Here is a 16,789-nt window from a genome sequence, read left to right as displayed (position 1 = left end):
CTCGAAGAGTATGTTCTAGAACTTCATGTCACACACAATTGACTAACTCACATAATCAATCAAAACATTTAAACACGACGACATTTGGCAGCGTATATTTTCGACACCTATCCTCACTTATTAATTATTAAATTCTTTTAATTTATTTTTTCAAAAGTACATACATTATTTTTCATATTCACTAAATTTAAACGATATTTCTGTAGTAAAAAATATGGAATATTCAAAACCTATGGTATATTTATTAAAGTAGTGTAATACCTTACTTTGATAGATAAATTATGTTATCCATTAATTAATTTTATTTTCATATCTTAAAGTAATAGTTAACAATAAATAATTTTATAATATGATAAGTCAACTTTAAAATAATTTATTAAAATGATATCACAAAACATATATCTTATACTCTAAGTCTAACTAATTTTTTATAATAATTCATGAAAATAAAAGTGTGTCCAATAATATACATATTTTTTTCTTATATAAATTGTCCCTATTTCTAATCATTTTAAAATAAATAGTATAATTAACAATAAATTAATTTTCAAGTTATTGTTTTCTATTATTTATTGGGGGAGATAAAAAAATTATGTTATGATACCATTTTCTTTTAGTACATAAGTTTTAAGGACAGTCAAACTGTAACTTATATAATACTATTAAATACAAATTTGAGTTGTGTCTTTAATACATTATATATGATTATTAAATATAATATAATATATATATATATATATATATATATATATTTGAAAATCTTCTATATTTTTAAATTAGCCTATCATAAATGAATTTAGTTTAAGTTTTTACTTTAAAAGTATGAAACCATTTTCTTATTTTATTTGGTTTCAATTTGTTTATAATTTTTAGTTAGGTTGATCAATATTTTTTTTAGGTTCTATAATGTATGATTTCATTATCTTATTATATAACTCTTAGTTTTGAAAGTTATTAATTCATATAGTCGCGACATGTGTCAAGTATATCAATTTTTTTTTTGTCAACCATTGGGCCAGAACAGGCCGGTCCATTAGCCTAATCCCTACATTCGTAGAGAGCGGGACTCGATCCCTGGTGTGATGGTGCCTTGTGCATTAAGGACTTACCTTTGACCACTGCACTAAGGTCAAGTATATCAATTATATTTTGACATGTGTGAAAAGAAATTTTATTTAATAATTATTAGGAATATTAAAAAATCCTAAAATATATTGATTCAGATTAATATTTTTTAAAAGTATATAAAACCAAAAGTAATCTATTATATCACTAATTCAAATAGGAAAGTTATATATTAGATTATTAATTTCAATAGGAAAATATGTGCAGTTAATAAGGAAAATATGTGAAATTAATAAGGAAAATATTTGCAATTTTAATTGCAATTATTATTTATTATAATCATATAGTAAAAAGAAATTTATACAGAAAGTGATTAAAATTGGTTATTAACATAATATAAGAAAATAAGATAATCAAAATCATAAATTAATGTAATTTCCTTAAGTTTTTCAATTGGTGAATGATTTGTTGACATATTCAATATTATGTTATCATATAAACCTTGGTTTTCAATGGTAGTAACTCATGTGATCGCGACACGTGTCAATTTTAACAATTAAAAATTTTGTCATGTGTTATACAAAAACTTTATTTTACATATTTGTAAATTATAAGAAATTAAAAATTTGACAAATTTAAGAATTATAAAAGATAGTTCATCTATATATATATAATACTAATTCTAATTTTAAATTACTATTCTATAAGAAAAATAATTAAGAAAATTATACAATTAATTACTATAATACCATAATTAAATAAATTATACTGTCAATTATTAATCCTAAAAGATGATTGTAGATACTCACATTTACATAAACAAATAATTTCTCTCATAATAACGTTTTAAAATTTTTGATTAATTTATGATAATTTTAGTATAATTTTATTTAAAATTAATTGGACAAGTAGTAAAACTATTACGTATGAGATTACAAAATATGAAACTAATATATTTAAGATATTGTTACTTTTTAAAATATGAGAAAAAAATAGTTTTCAGTTATTTCTTTTAGAATTATTTTTTATTAATTTTTAGTTTTAAAAAATATTAAGTAAGATATAAATTTGATATAATGCACATTTTTTTGATATGAAAATTATAAATGTTACTCATTGGGATTGAGTGCATAGAATTAAATTCTAATTTTATTGTCATGTAATATAGTATATTACATAGTGAGCAGTTAGACACATGTAGCTCATATTTTGTATAGATGTCCAGCAGTCTGTAGTCAAAGAGATACTACCTTTATAGTTTCTAAAAAACTTTCTAAGCTTGCTCCTTTCATCTTCAAAAATCTAATGCTCTCTAGTCACAGTTTTGCGACAAGGCATTACAAAAAGTGGTTGAGATATCTGCATGAAACGTATGAACCCCTTATGTTCAACAAATCTGAAAGGTAACTCATCCATGATAATCATTTCTACCAATGCTTTGCGACTTGCAAACGGACTAAATGCTACTAAAGACGACACTTTACTACCAGCTCTACCATCTCCTTGATTCTGATGAAACAAGGTTGACTGTTTCATTTTTTTCCCATCCCTTTCACCATCAAGTTCTTCCCGAGGCATCATTTTGCATTTTTAAGGTGACCTCCCATTGCACTAGTTATGACACCATCCTTAGTTCTACAACTAATCAGTCCAGAACAATGCATACACTTAGCCTTACCATATACTTCAGACTCCACAAAATGCAACCAGACTATCGACTTCTTCTTTGATACTTCAGACCCATAAGCTGTTGAAAAATTTGTCTCTTCAGCGTTCTCATGCAACTCAGGTTCAACACTCTCATCCGCGTTGCCGCAATTGCCTGTGGATTTTGTAGTTTCGTCTTCCATCTATACAGAAAAATAAAAGCACACATTCATATCAACAACACGTTCATGTCAAGCACAATCAAGTTAATCTGTTGATATACTCTAGTAAGGGTCGAGATTAAAATGAACATATACCAGAGTTGTTTTAAGAAAAGGATCTGTTGATACTTGATTAAAATGAACACAATCAAGTTAATCTGTTGATACTTGATTTGAAACCATGAATGGTGAGAGATTTTGCTTACCTTTCAAGAAGCTCCAAAGAAAGATCTGTAGTAGAAGAAGCAAGCCGCAAGTTTTGATCCCTCTTTATTCTCTTTCGCAAAATCGCAAGCAGACAACAACAATGGCATAATTTTTTTTTCTGGGACAGCGGCTTGATCTAATGTCTCCACTCTCCAGTCTCCACGAGCTTTTGTTACCTTAGTTAATTAAAAAATACAAAAAAAATTGTTGATAAGTGATGGAAAAACGATGACATGTGTTTTATTGGGCTTATGCCTTATGGGCTCTAATAAAAATAGTTGGACGTTGTTGTTTATAAACTATTGACCAAGCCCACATGTAATATAAACATAAATACACAACTACTTCGGATATCCGGATATCCGGTTCTAGTTATTTTAGCTATCCGGATCCGTAAAACCACTATCCGGATCAGGATCCGCCTATACCGGATATCCTATTTTCCGGAGCGGAGCATGGCGGATGCCGGATCGGATAACGGATCTCGGATAGTAAGTCTCAGGGCTATAATATACAAAGAAATTGTATTACAAGATGGAGTGTGGGTTTAAAAAATAAAATAAAATAAAATTAACATTTTGAATACAACTTAAAATTTCACATATTTTTCTTATATATGCGTTAGTCCGCGGGCCTAATCTAATGAAATATATTAAATGCTAAAACTAAAAAATGGAAGGAATATATTTTTGTAACAATGTTGAAATTTTAAAAGCAAACTATACAATAATTATTTCTTTTTTTTTTGTCAACCATTGGGCCACAACAGGACGACCCATTAGCCTAATCCCAATATTCGTAGGGAGCGGGACTCGATCCCTGGTGTGATGGTGCCTTGTGCATTAAGGACTTACCATTGGCTACTGCACTAAGGTCACTTCACAACAATTATATTTTTTAACAAACTATAAACCATATAAGATACAAATAAAATAAAGTCAACTAAAAAATAAAATGTTAAATTTAAAATTAATGAAAATAGCATGTGTCACAAAAGTAGAGTGCCAAATGTCACATTGTTATGCAAAGTTAGAAAAAACCTTCTCTTATACTCTAAGACTAACTAATTTTTTATAATAATTTATGAAAATAAAAGTGTGTCCAATAATATACATATTTTTTTTCTTCTATAAATTGTCTCTATTCCTAATCATTTTAAAATAAATATTATAATTAACAATAAATTAATTTTCAAACTATTGTTTTCTATTATTTCTTGGGGGAGATAAAACAATTATGTTATGATACCATTTTCTTTTAGTACATATGTTTTAAAGACACTCAAACTGTAACTTATAGAATACTATTAAATACAAATTTGAGTTATGTTTTTAATACATTATATATGATTATTGAATATAATATAATTTATATATATATATTTGAAAATATTCTATATTTTTAAATTAGTCTATCATAAATGAATTTGGTTTCAGTTTTTACTTTAAAAGTATGAAACCATTTTCTATTTTTATTTGGTTTCAATTTGTTTATATTTTTTAGTTGGGTTGATCAGTATTTATTTTTATAGGTTCTATAATGTATGATTTCATTATGAAATATATTAGATGCTAACACTAAAAAAAATGGAAGGAACATATTTTTGTGACAATGTTGAAATTTAAAAAGCAAACTATAAAACAATTATATTTTTTAATAAACTATACACCATATAAGATACAAATAAAATAAAATCAAATAAAAAATAGAATGTTAAATTTAAAGTTAATGAGAATGGTATGTGTCATAAAAGTAGAGTGCCAAATGTCACATTGTTAGGCAAAGTTAGAAAAAACTTTATCTTATTATATAAGACTAGGTGTGTGCCCGCACTACGTGCGTGTTATTGTTTTCGTTTGTGTTATTATTTTTTTGGTTTTGTATTTTGGTATTATGACGTTTGTTTATTGTATGTTTTGTGTATACTTTTTGTATGTATTGTGTATTTAATATCAAACGCCTCAACCGATGTTTCAAACTCAGCAATATATGTTTGAAGAGTAGTATGATACTAATTCTTTCTTCTCAACAACCGCAAAAACAACAATATCAAACACCTTCTTTTCAGCCGCAACAGTTCCACCTGCAGCAGTAGCAACAAAAACAACTGCTACTAAATCAGTAACTTGTACAGTAGCTGTATTTAATTGAAATGGGACATAAGTTATAAAATAGTAATTAGTCAAATCAATTGATTGTATTACTAAGTTGGTTCATAATAATCCGTTAATAACTTTAGAAGAAACTAATAAGACAACTGTAAAAATATTATTCTAATTTTCTTACATCATTTATTTATTTGTTTCTCCATAAGATTTTTAAATTGGTAAAGTGAGACTGTAATTATAATTACAAAATCTAACCACATTGTCTTTTTAAAGAATTCAATTTGTTTGCTAAAAACCCCAAATTATTTTGACAAGTTAAAAAGTATTTAAATGGAAGTAAATAAAACACCAAGTTGTAGGAATTTTTTGAATTATCTATATTAACATTTATTAAGTACATTTGGTGTTCTAACCTTTGAATTATAAGATTGCTTGGAGATGAAGGTTCAAATTTGGGTTTTAGGTTTTCTTAAGTTGAATTTTTCGGTGATGATTTTTTTACTTGTAATTACTGCTACTACTACTAGTTTGCTTTTGCTTTCGGAATTCTGAGTTTGTTCCAAAAATAATAGATTGAAAGTATATATATATATTTTACAGTTCTCCATGTTATTGGAGAACTTTTTTTTTTTTTTTTTTGTTACTTTGTACGTATATAAAATAGACTGTCACTGAATAAAAGCTATGTATGTTCTCGTATGAATCTCATCGTCTCAGAAACTAAAATAGGTAAAAAGCTCGGTCGTTTATATCATACTACTTCAGTCTCATCTCTGTAGCTAATGTTCGATTTCAAGATACCTCGGTTACATTTGTATGTCGAACAAGACTTAATTATGGTAAGATGGAAAATCACCAAACACGAGTGCTAATGGAAGAGCCGATATTGGCCTCTGCTTAGCCATCATCAGTGTATTCGATTCTTTTCTTCACTAGTACCTGAGTCCAGAGCCAGCACGGAAACCTGAGTGCACCCTGATTAAGTTTGTGCACTACACATTCTCTAGCCCCGTCCAGCAAGTGGTAGGCTAGCTTTACTTTCAAACGGGCCCATGATTCATAGGGAGATTAATCAAAGTAACTCATCAAAGTTTTTTGAAAAAACTAAACAAAACCAAAATATAATTCATCGTTATCACAAAATATAACTCATCATTATCATCACACCATCTTTTATGATTTCAGATTATACATAACCAAAACTAAATAAAATATTGAACCAAAATCCAAAATCCTAAACGTTATTGGAAACACAAATATTGAACCAAATCCTAAACCTAATTAATAAAGCCTAAAACGTTACGCTTAATAACACCGGCACCAAAACAAACTCGCCGATTCATATATATATATATACATATATATATATATATATATACGATTTGGGTTCTAATCTTTATCTTCAGTTTCTTCAAGGTAATTCTCGCATCTGTCTCCTTTCTTAAGAAACGATGAAGCTAGACGTGGGATATAGTAACAGATTAATAGCGTCCGAAGCAGATTTCAACAACTTGGCCATTATATACAACATTCTCATAGTTGCAACGCTGATTGCTCTGTGGATGATAGGAGAACCTGAGTACATGGATTACGACAAATTTGAGATATCGAAAGTGACTTTCCGTGGGACAATGGGGATGTTGGCTATACTGATGGCAGCTAATTATTACGCGGTATCTGTTTCCGGCATTCTCTTTGCCTTGGTTATCGGGGTCATTAATCACTTAAGGATTGCCAAAGAGATGGGTATGCTACATGGTTTCTTGACTTTGGCCTTTTTCCTCATGAACTTGTTCGGATTCTTCGGAGGAGTTTTGTGTCTGCTTGTTTCACCTCCGTTTCTCTTTTTGGTTCAACAATTCGCCAAGTTCAGAAACGTTAAAGAATCTCAAGATTAGATTGCTTGGAGATGAAGCTACTACAAGAATCTCATATATAATGTTTAGGTTTTTTTTTTCAGGCTATAATTGTTTGGTGGTGGCTTTTAGGTTTTTTTTTTGTCTTATTTCTTCAGGTGTTGTTAGTTATTGCTGTGACTTTGGCACAAAGTCTGGTTTTGCTTTTCGAATCCAAAGTTTGTTTCAAAAATACATTGAAAAGATACTGATTATAGACATTGATCGCATGAAAGCGAATGCAAATACTGATTTTTGTCAAATTAATTAAGGTCACATATATCTCCATAAGCAGAAAAGTGGCAAGTCGGTATACACCTACAAATTAAGCCAGTCGTTATCACATAATGTCATGCCCCTGAACCTGTGAAACATAACAACGTACGGTTACAAACTGAAGAAGAGCATAACCCTTAAGCAAGTAGAGCAAACACATAAAAAAAACAGAGTATGTTGTAGATGCCTTTACCTCGTAGAATCGGATCTCAAAACATGACATACTTGTCAAAATCTTCAAGATATGATAAACAAAAGCAGATTATGTTGTAGATGATCATGTTAAAACACATGCATGGAGTCTTAAATTCAAATGAACATAGATCGCAATCCATAATTACTTAGTCCTATAATAAACTAAACGTCATTTAAAAACGTGTAGTTGTATATAAAGAGCTGTTAACAAAGTGTTATAGAAAAGAAGAAGAAGACGATATAACAAATTCGGTCATCAAGAAGTGCCTTTAAAACAATAAACTTAAGACAATTAAATACATAATATAATGTCAACGAGTGTACAGACACACACCTTCATAAGATTTAGCTGAGGTGAAAAACAAAAGTACATCTATTTCTAAAGGCATAACCGCATAAGGATAACTAAGTTAACAGATATATTTTTGGTTGATCGACCCAGCTATTAACTTCGAGAAGCATATGTCCGGAAATCCCATCCATGGTTCTCCTTACAACGGATTTGTAGAGGCGACTCTTGGCGCTGAAGTTTATGTGAAAGATGGCATTACTCGACTTGAGCTTAAGACGTGGCTCTGTATGAGTTTCACAAGTTTCCACAACAATCTTCTTGATCTCCACAGGCAAACAAGACTCCAATCCGTCCTGCAAACAAAACAAAAAAAGCTTACTAAAGTTGAAAAAAGTTTGCGGAAGATTGATTATAAAAGACTAAACGCAAACATGCTATAAAATATCCCACTAGTCTCTCAAGTATGTACCTCATCATTATAACTCCAAAAGGAGAAAAGTGCAAATTCAGTATATAGAAGTAGCCAATCATTATCACATATGTCCTGCTCCAGAACCTGCCAAAACACAAGAGAATCTCTTGAAACAATTTCGTGGAAGAAGGTTTCTTTGAAACACATATATAGAAGAAGAAACATGTAAAATCACCTCGTAGAACCTAAGCTTATCATCATCATCATCATCAGCTACTGCTTTAGAGACAAAGTTGGCATACAACCTCTGTAAAACTTATCGACTGCTTGGTCATCCAGCAAAGACATATGTCCTTCCGCTACAGATGTCAAGAATATACGCATTCAAAATGTTTGTATACGTACACCCAAAAGCATAACATACTTTGCCAATAGAGTTACTCAAACCTCCATCTCTATTAGATAAAATCAGTATACTTTTAATAGATAGAGAGAGTTACCAGGTATCTGGGGTTTGATTCTCAAGTTCTCTCCGTTCCTAGGGAGAGGACTGGCGGTGACTAAGGTCTGAAAAGTGTGAGGTGAATTATTATCTGAAAGATCATTCACCTCCACGGTTATATAGTAAGGCATCCTTAAAAATAATATCCGAGATTGTATCTGGGAATGCGCATATACTGCAACTTCCTCCCCTAGAATAAAAATTGACAAGTCTGAACAAAGAAAGACGATTCCAGAGTTTCCAGTTACGAATGAATAATATATAAAAACCAGTAAAAAAGGGCAAACCTGTTCAAAGTTAAACCTGTTCAAAGAATGCGCATATTTGGTTTTTCTTTTTCACCGCACATCCGCCTGAACAGTCCAACGTCTTTGGATGTAATGATGAATTTCTTCTTGCAGTCACTTCTACGGCCAAATCCTCCGTTTTTTCTGCCCATCGGCTCCGGTCGGCGAGATAGGGGAACCTAGTTTCAGTGTAGAGTCAAATGCGGAGATTCTAAGTGAGGGAAACAAAAGTAGATGTCCACTCGCTGATGGACCATTCGCTGATGGACCATTCGCTGATTGAACTGGGTATGTTCTCCCTCCGTAGGACCAGTTTCAACAGTCAAGGTCTGTCGAACTGTAGTTTCCTCAGTTTCAACATTCAATGGACGCAGTAGGTGTCCACTGTTTACATGTTTGTCCCTAATGCAGGTCTGCTGACCACGAAAGCGCATGACCTATAATACATCATGTGGACCAGTTACAACAGTCAAGGTATGTCCACCCCCATTTATGTCTTCGTTTTAAGTGGACTAGACTAAATAGGCATGATTCATGTCCATCACAATCATGTCCCCATTTACATATTCAAATCTGTTTGGTTATCCATTGTTGATTGTGAAAGTTGTTATTCAAAACCCGTTTGTCTATCGATTAACTAACATGTTCATTTCTCGTTACCATAGTAATGTTGTTGGGGTACTCACTGACAATGATGTGGCCATGGTGGACCAGATCATACAGACAAGGTAGATGTCCACTCGCTGATGGACCATTCGCAAGTCACACAATAATTATTAGTCCATTTTTGTATAAACAACACTTAATGTTTGTCCTATGCGGTGGAAATTGTATATCTGCTGTTTTTGTCTACCGTTTCTTCTACCACTATCCTAGTCGATAGACATGTATTCATGTTGTTTGTGTCTACCATTAATATGGATGTACAACTAATGCAATGTTTTTTTGTCTACCTTATTGTCACTCTCTATTACAATATGACCATAGCCAATTTATTGAAACTTGTCCATACACAATCTACTGGCGATAGACATTCTAATGCTGATGGACATGTCTTTCTGTTGTTTTTGTCTACCTCCCCGCGTATCTGTGTCCCATGCGGTGGAAATTATTACTTATAAGTTTTTGTCTACCCTTTCTTTTCTTCTATCTCTATCCTAATCGATGGACATGTATTCTTGTTGTTTTTGTCTATCTTTAATATAAATGTACTACTAATGCAATATTTTTTTATCTACTGCATTGTTATCTCTAAAATGAGACTTGTCCATCTACATTCTAATGTCGATAGACATTTGAATTCCGATTGAAAATCTAATGTCGATAGACATTATAATTCCGATAGACAATCACAAAGCCATCTCCAACAGACAATGTTCCTGGACCAAAAAACCTTCTTTGACAACAAACAAGGGAATTTGTCGGTGCCTAGATTAAATGCCAGAACATTATCTCTTTCTTAACTACCATTATCTTTTTCTTAAACCTATGAAGCATCCTATGGACCATAGCTTCGCTTCCATTAACTCATGTCCAATCGCCATTAATGTGAGCCTTTCGTTTGAACTGTCTGCAAACGTGTCCCCTCTATTAAGCCAAGGGCAAATTCGTCTTTAATCACTTCTCCCATACCCAAAAAATGGCATTTCTCACAAACTCAACCGAAACTGGCATTTTTGACAAGTTTTTAAGGAAAATGGTATTATTGGCCAAAATCCCTTAATTTTTTGGAATTGTTTTTTTGTAAATTTAATACAGTTTTATGTAAATATTAGACTAGGATTGTTCATATCTATATTAACATTTTTAAATTACATTTGGTAATCTTACCTAATTACATAAAAGGTTTATAAAAAAAAATACTTTCAAATTTTATCTAATTTTGATAATTTCTCTGTCTAATTCAAACATAAATATACGATTCTCTTTTCACTTTTATTTAATTTATATTTAAATTATTTTTAATTATTATTTAATATATTTACTTAATAAAATTTGTGGTTTTCTTTATATGATACGATGTGATTCAAAAAATTTAAATAGACATATATTATTCAATCAATGAATAAAAAGTATGTATACAATATTCTACATCTCTTGGAAAAATAGGATAATAGTTCAAAATCATACTATAAAAAAAAACTAAAATGATCCCGAATACAAAGAGTAGAGAGCATTATTTATCAGATTGTAACTCTCATTTTTCTAAATGTAATTTTTCATCACTTCTCTTCCTATAAATACTCATTATCTTATTCTTTTAGTCTTTCACTCTTTCATTCTCTCATCTTCTTCCACTATATTCAAATATCTTTTTTTTTTGTTTTGTTTTGTTTTGTGTTATTTTTGTTATTGTTGTTGTATGGGTAAAAAAAATCAAATCAAATATCATTGTAAAAGTTTAGTTGTAGAGTTTGTATGATATTTATATCTTATATTTTTTTTTTTAAATGTTTTAAAAGGTTTATCTCCATTGTCTAGTTTATATTAACATCTTATAGGTCATTATTTTCATACTTTCTTAGAATATTCAACACACAATAAGATCATGAAGTTGAAATGATATATATTTAATTATTTATTATGTTTCCGGTTATCTCACATATTCATGTATCATATTTAATAATTTATAAAGATCAATATAATTATCCATTTATAAAGTCTATTTTGTTTTGTAAAGTTTATCAACTATATTTATAAAGTCTATTTTATTTTGTGATCCAATTGATAAATCTGTAAAGATCAATATAATATTTATTTTATTTATGATTTGAGGTTTTTGAAAACAAAAAGAACAAAAGTAATATGAGCGTTGGTTTTACATAAAAATGGATTCTTTTTTTGGTCTGTCAACAAAAGAGACTGCGCTGCTTAACTTTCTATTTTAAGTTATCATTTTGAAATATATTTTATTGTTTATCTATAATATGTTAGTTACTAATATCTAATTTAGATTATAATCGATATGGTACATATGTATATCGTACGATGATATTAATTTTTTTCACGTTCCGTTGCTATTATTTGTCGTTGAAATTGTATTACGGGTTCTATAATCCGCTATGGTTATCAAATGATTCTTCATTTCTTCTGATACCATAACAAGAATAGAGAGCAAACTAAATAAACGACTGTATATTTCTCATTAACTTAGAGAAAAGAGTATGTACAAGTGTATTTATACTATGTACTACCTGAATCTACATGATCTATCTAACAAACTCTATACAGTATACTGTATCTGTACAAGTGGATATACAATGTCATCTAATACTATAGTCTTCTAGACATAACAGTTAATTAATAATCCTAACCGGCTCCGAACTATAAATAACAACATATTTTGCCTGTCAACCTTGGGCTTGGGATTATAGAATTAACATTCCTAGGGAAACCTATATTATATATAGTCTGCACTCTAACAAATTAATGATATTACGTTACTTTCATTGTTACGACTTTTGTTTACTACTATATATATAATTTTCTACGTCCAAAATTTCCATCGATAAGTGGTTTAATCCGATCCTTGTACAAAAATTAAATGACAACAAAATTCTAGCTATATGGTAGAAAAAGTATAGACTGACACAGTGAGAAAAAATAAAAATAGAAATGAATTAATAAAAAGGTTAAAAATTATTAGTGGAAAGAGAATGCAGAAGAGAGAGTTAAACACTTAACTCTTCCATGCTCAGTTTCTATAAAAGCTTTGCTTAGACGACGAAGCTGGTACACATCGTCTCTCTCTCTTTCTCTCTCAACCATCAAGTAATCTCTCATTAATTTCTTACTCAGAATCTGAGTTCTATTTTGTGGATCTAGGACCTAACTTGTTTCCATGTTCATGGTTGATTTTTAGGTGATTTCCATGGATGCTTTCGATTTACCACTTGTCTCACTGAGTCTGTGATTTCCTCTTTCACTTCCAAGAAACATTGGGGTTAGTTAATGTCTTCTCTTCCCTGCCATATTCATTGTTTACTATATAACAACCTTTATACGTTTTTCATCACTAGTCACCACTTTTTATCCATCCCTAACAAGTATCTCTTTCATCTACAGTTGCTTGGTTCAGTGGGAAGAGGCGAGAACTTCTCTAGGGTAAGATTAATCCTTCATTTTCGATTCCATTTCATTACTTACCTAGAATCTTTTTCTTAAAAAAATATGAAACACCACTAGCTCCTAGTACTAGCTAGCTTCCTATCCATCTGATTTTGTTAATCAACGTGTCTCTTTCAAGTCTTTGTCTCCTAGGGTTTCTTTTGCTAACTGTCTCTGTTGCGCTTGTGGCTTCTTCTGTATAGTTTTTTTGGTGCATTGTCCTTGAAGAAACTGTCTGCAAGGTAAATATATTAAAAAACACTCCATCCACTGTGTTTGTTTGGTTTCTCTACTCTAGATCTGTCTTTCCTTCAAATTTCATTTTTATGGGTTTACACTTTTTAAGTTAAGTTGGAATTTGTAATAAATCATGTAAAACAAAAGCTGTTGCATAACAGATAAGGTAAGAATTTGACTCTTTTCGTTTCCAGAAATTAACTGGAAACAAAAAAAAGTGAGAATTCAAAATGAGTTGTCTTCCATGTAACATCGCCTCAAAAATTCAAACATTTTTTTTATTTCTTGATAGGGTTTTTGGCAATTTTCCTGAGTTATGGAGAAAATTACAAAGGCCGAAGAATTCCTACCTCTTCCAGTAAGTATATATTATCATTAAGCAACTTTGCTTCAGGGATTAAGTAAAATTAATCTGTGTCAAAAAGACTATTCTTTTGCTTTGTTTATACTATATATATAATGTATATAATCAACAGTTTGATTATCGTAAAATCTAAACAGGTCATCTACGAGTCTGATGAATTGTTTTCAGAAATAAAAAAGATTCGCAAGATCATTCCACTATCACTATTGATCAAGATTCTGGAGGTACAACCTGAAGCTAAATTTGAGCTTTTCCGAGTGACAAATACAATACAGAAAGATACACCAACTGAGGAAAGTATTGATATAACATATGCTCGCTTGAGAAAACACAGGGTACGCAATTATATGTACTAACTATTTAGTTAATAGCTTACAACTTCTAATTGGTGGTCAAATCTTAATATAATAATCAGTTTTTTTTTTTTTTTTTTTGTCATTTCATATCATTTTTTCCATGTTGATCAATAAATAATAGGTACTTCCAGATGAAACGAAGAAAGTGGACTGGAGTCCTTATTATGGTATCGTGCTAGATCAGGAAGACCACGGTATAGTCCAATTTTTCTCCTTTTTTTTTTTAATAAATATTAATTTACAGATTTAATAATTAGAAAAGGATTTGATAAAAATAATTAATATTTTTTCAGACATATGTTGGGCTATAGTAGCAGCTGAATTGGTCAGGGCTATAAGATGGATTAGAGGACGTGAAGACGCAACGGCATACTCAATTCAAGAGCTTATTGATTTTGTGGATCAAGAGAAAGGAAAATTTGCCAAAAAGGGTCATTTTTGCTATACGCTAAGCATCATCAAAGCCTTGACATACATAGTCAAAAAGGGAATCTAAAGGGAGGTAGATCGACCATTCGTTGGGTGTAGAGCAGTTCCGCCACCACGAGTTATATTAAATTCCGAATTTGGATTTATTGGTGCTGCAAAGAAGGTCTCAACAATAGAAGAAGCACTTGTGCACTTGCAAAAACAACCACTAGGAGCAGCTTTCCCAATTTTCTTTCCGGATTACAAACAAATAAGAGAGGTACATACATATGCGCATGATCTCTTGTTTTTAATTTATGGAAAAATAAAAACATTTCAATTGCAGCTTCTTTTTTTTTTTGTGTGTCTGTGTTAATCTATATTAAGGATTTGTGTGTGTTTTTATAGGAGATATATCAAGGGCCCATGTACAAGAGTTCAGGTTTATGGGCATGCATGCAGTATCAGTGGTCAGAGCTGGAGTTGATGAAAAAACTGGAGAAAGTTATATGGTGGTGAGATCATCTCATGGCGAGAAAATAGGGGTAAAAGGTTACTTCAAAGTTTCAATAGATGTTTTGCTCCTCCGAACAAGCGAAGAATGCCTCAACAAGAATGATGAGAGTTATTTCCAAACGCCCACACCACTACTAACGAGGTTTGTCTTTCCGGAACTTCTAGAGGAAAGCGAAGACAAGAAGAGGAAAAGAAGATCATCATGGATCATCTAGCAAAAAATTGAGAGGAGGTTAGATCTATTGAATAATTATATGATTCATTGTTTATGATTATACTCCTTGTATATCCCATTTCTAGTGTAGTGTGTTGTAAAAACGGATCGTAACTCTCGATTGTAACGTACGGTGAACTTGGATAATGATTGAAACGTGCACATGAGCACTTTCCTTAAAGAGTATTTCGACCTTTCTCTCAAGCCTGGGTTACACGAAATCCCTTATAGGATATGACAATCAAACCTTTCTCTCTTGTTCTAGGCTAAGATACAAAAGAAACAAATAGAGATTTTGTGTTTTGTTTTTGTGTTTATCACCAAAGTTTTTTCAACTTTAATTTTTGTGAATCTCAGGACTTTCTCGCTTTCTCTCTTTCTCTTGTATTTTCTTGCTCTGTTTTTGATGTGGAGAAACAAAGTATATATAATGGTCGATGGTAGTGACGAACGTTTGCAACCGTTCGTTGAATAAGTGTGACCATTCACTCAAGCATTGCAATGGTTAATAATATAACAGTTTAATATTACTTAAATCTCCAACAATCCTCCCCCATTTAAGTGTACTCTTGGATTCACAACTTTAACAACACACATAAACCAAACTCATGCATAAATGTAAATATCGTAACGATTGAATTTACATTTTAGTAATATTACACATTCCAAATACCCGAGAATTAGGATGTCCAATGGATTGAATCCTTTCAACTCATTTGGGTACATGAAGATAACACACACACGAATTTCTACACTACTCTAAGTGTTTATACTTGACACTATTATAAGCCATGTGTCCATATCCATTCATGAGCATATAGGAAGCTAAGTCCAAACTTCTTGATGCGGCTCCACTTCATACTCATATAGGTAGATCTTTTAATCTTGCACCTGCAAATGCAATTTTTCAAAAGATCTATTAAGAAGAGAACTTCAACCTAATCCTTTCTTGCAGGTTCAAGCACTTACTTTGGGATGATACAACAAGTGCTTCAATCTTTAACTGTAAGCTTTCCACATTGAATTCAGCCCCTAACGTTGTATTGGAGGGGAATTGGGTATCTCACAATTAAATTTTTCTAAATGGACTTTAAACCCATCCCTTTAGCCGACTTGATCACCAAGTCTCTAGCTAACCCTTTAGTCAAGTGATCAGCTAGATTTTGCTCAGACCGAACAAACTGTATGGTAATTGCCCCATGAGTGATCAACACACGTATCATGCTATGTCTAACACACATGTGTCGTGACTTAACATTATAAACTTGGCTATAATCTCTAGCCAAAGTGGCTTTACTATCACAATGTATACAAATTGGTGATACCGGTCTCGGCCATAATGGAATCTCATAGACTAAGTTTCTTAGCCAATCTGCCTTTTTGCTGGCAGCCGCTAACGCTATGAACTCTGATTCCATAGTCAAACTTGTAATACAAGTTTGTTTTCTAGAGGCCCAAGAAATGGCACCTCCTCCAAGCA

The 16,789-nt window shown here is 31.3% G+C and overlaps 2 pseudogenes across 1 annotated transcript; one reads left to right on the top strand and one right to left on the bottom strand.

Annotated features, from left to right (window-relative positions):
- Positions 1 to 8,019: 8,019 nt before the first annotated feature.
- Positions 8,020 to 10,651, bottom strand: LOC104783770 (UPF0725 protein At3g44770-like; annotated as a pseudogene).
- A 3,116-nt stretch (positions 10,652 to 13,767) lies between these two features.
- LOC147945822 (protein HEAT-INDUCED TAS1 TARGET 2-like) lies at positions 13,768 to 15,228 on the top strand (annotated as a pseudogene). Its single transcript, XR_015596291.1, has 5 exons — positions 13,768 to 13,809; positions 13,953 to 14,150; positions 14,293 to 14,365; positions 14,465 to 14,859; positions 14,988 to 15,228. The product of XR_015596291.1 is annotated as a protein HEAT-INDUCED TAS1 TARGET 2-like (transcript).
- Positions 15,229 to 16,789: the final 1,561 nt, after the last annotated feature.

Source organism: Camelina sativa, chromosome 4 (genome assembly GCF_030686135.1).
Source record: "Camelina sativa cultivar CO46 ecotype springtype chromosome 4, ASM3068613v1".
Taxonomy (NCBI): Eukaryota; Viridiplantae; Streptophyta; class Magnoliopsida; order Brassicales; family Brassicaceae; genus Camelina; species Camelina sativa.
Note: the sequence above shows the minus strand (reverse complement) of the source record. Positions and strands in the feature narration are given on the sequence as shown.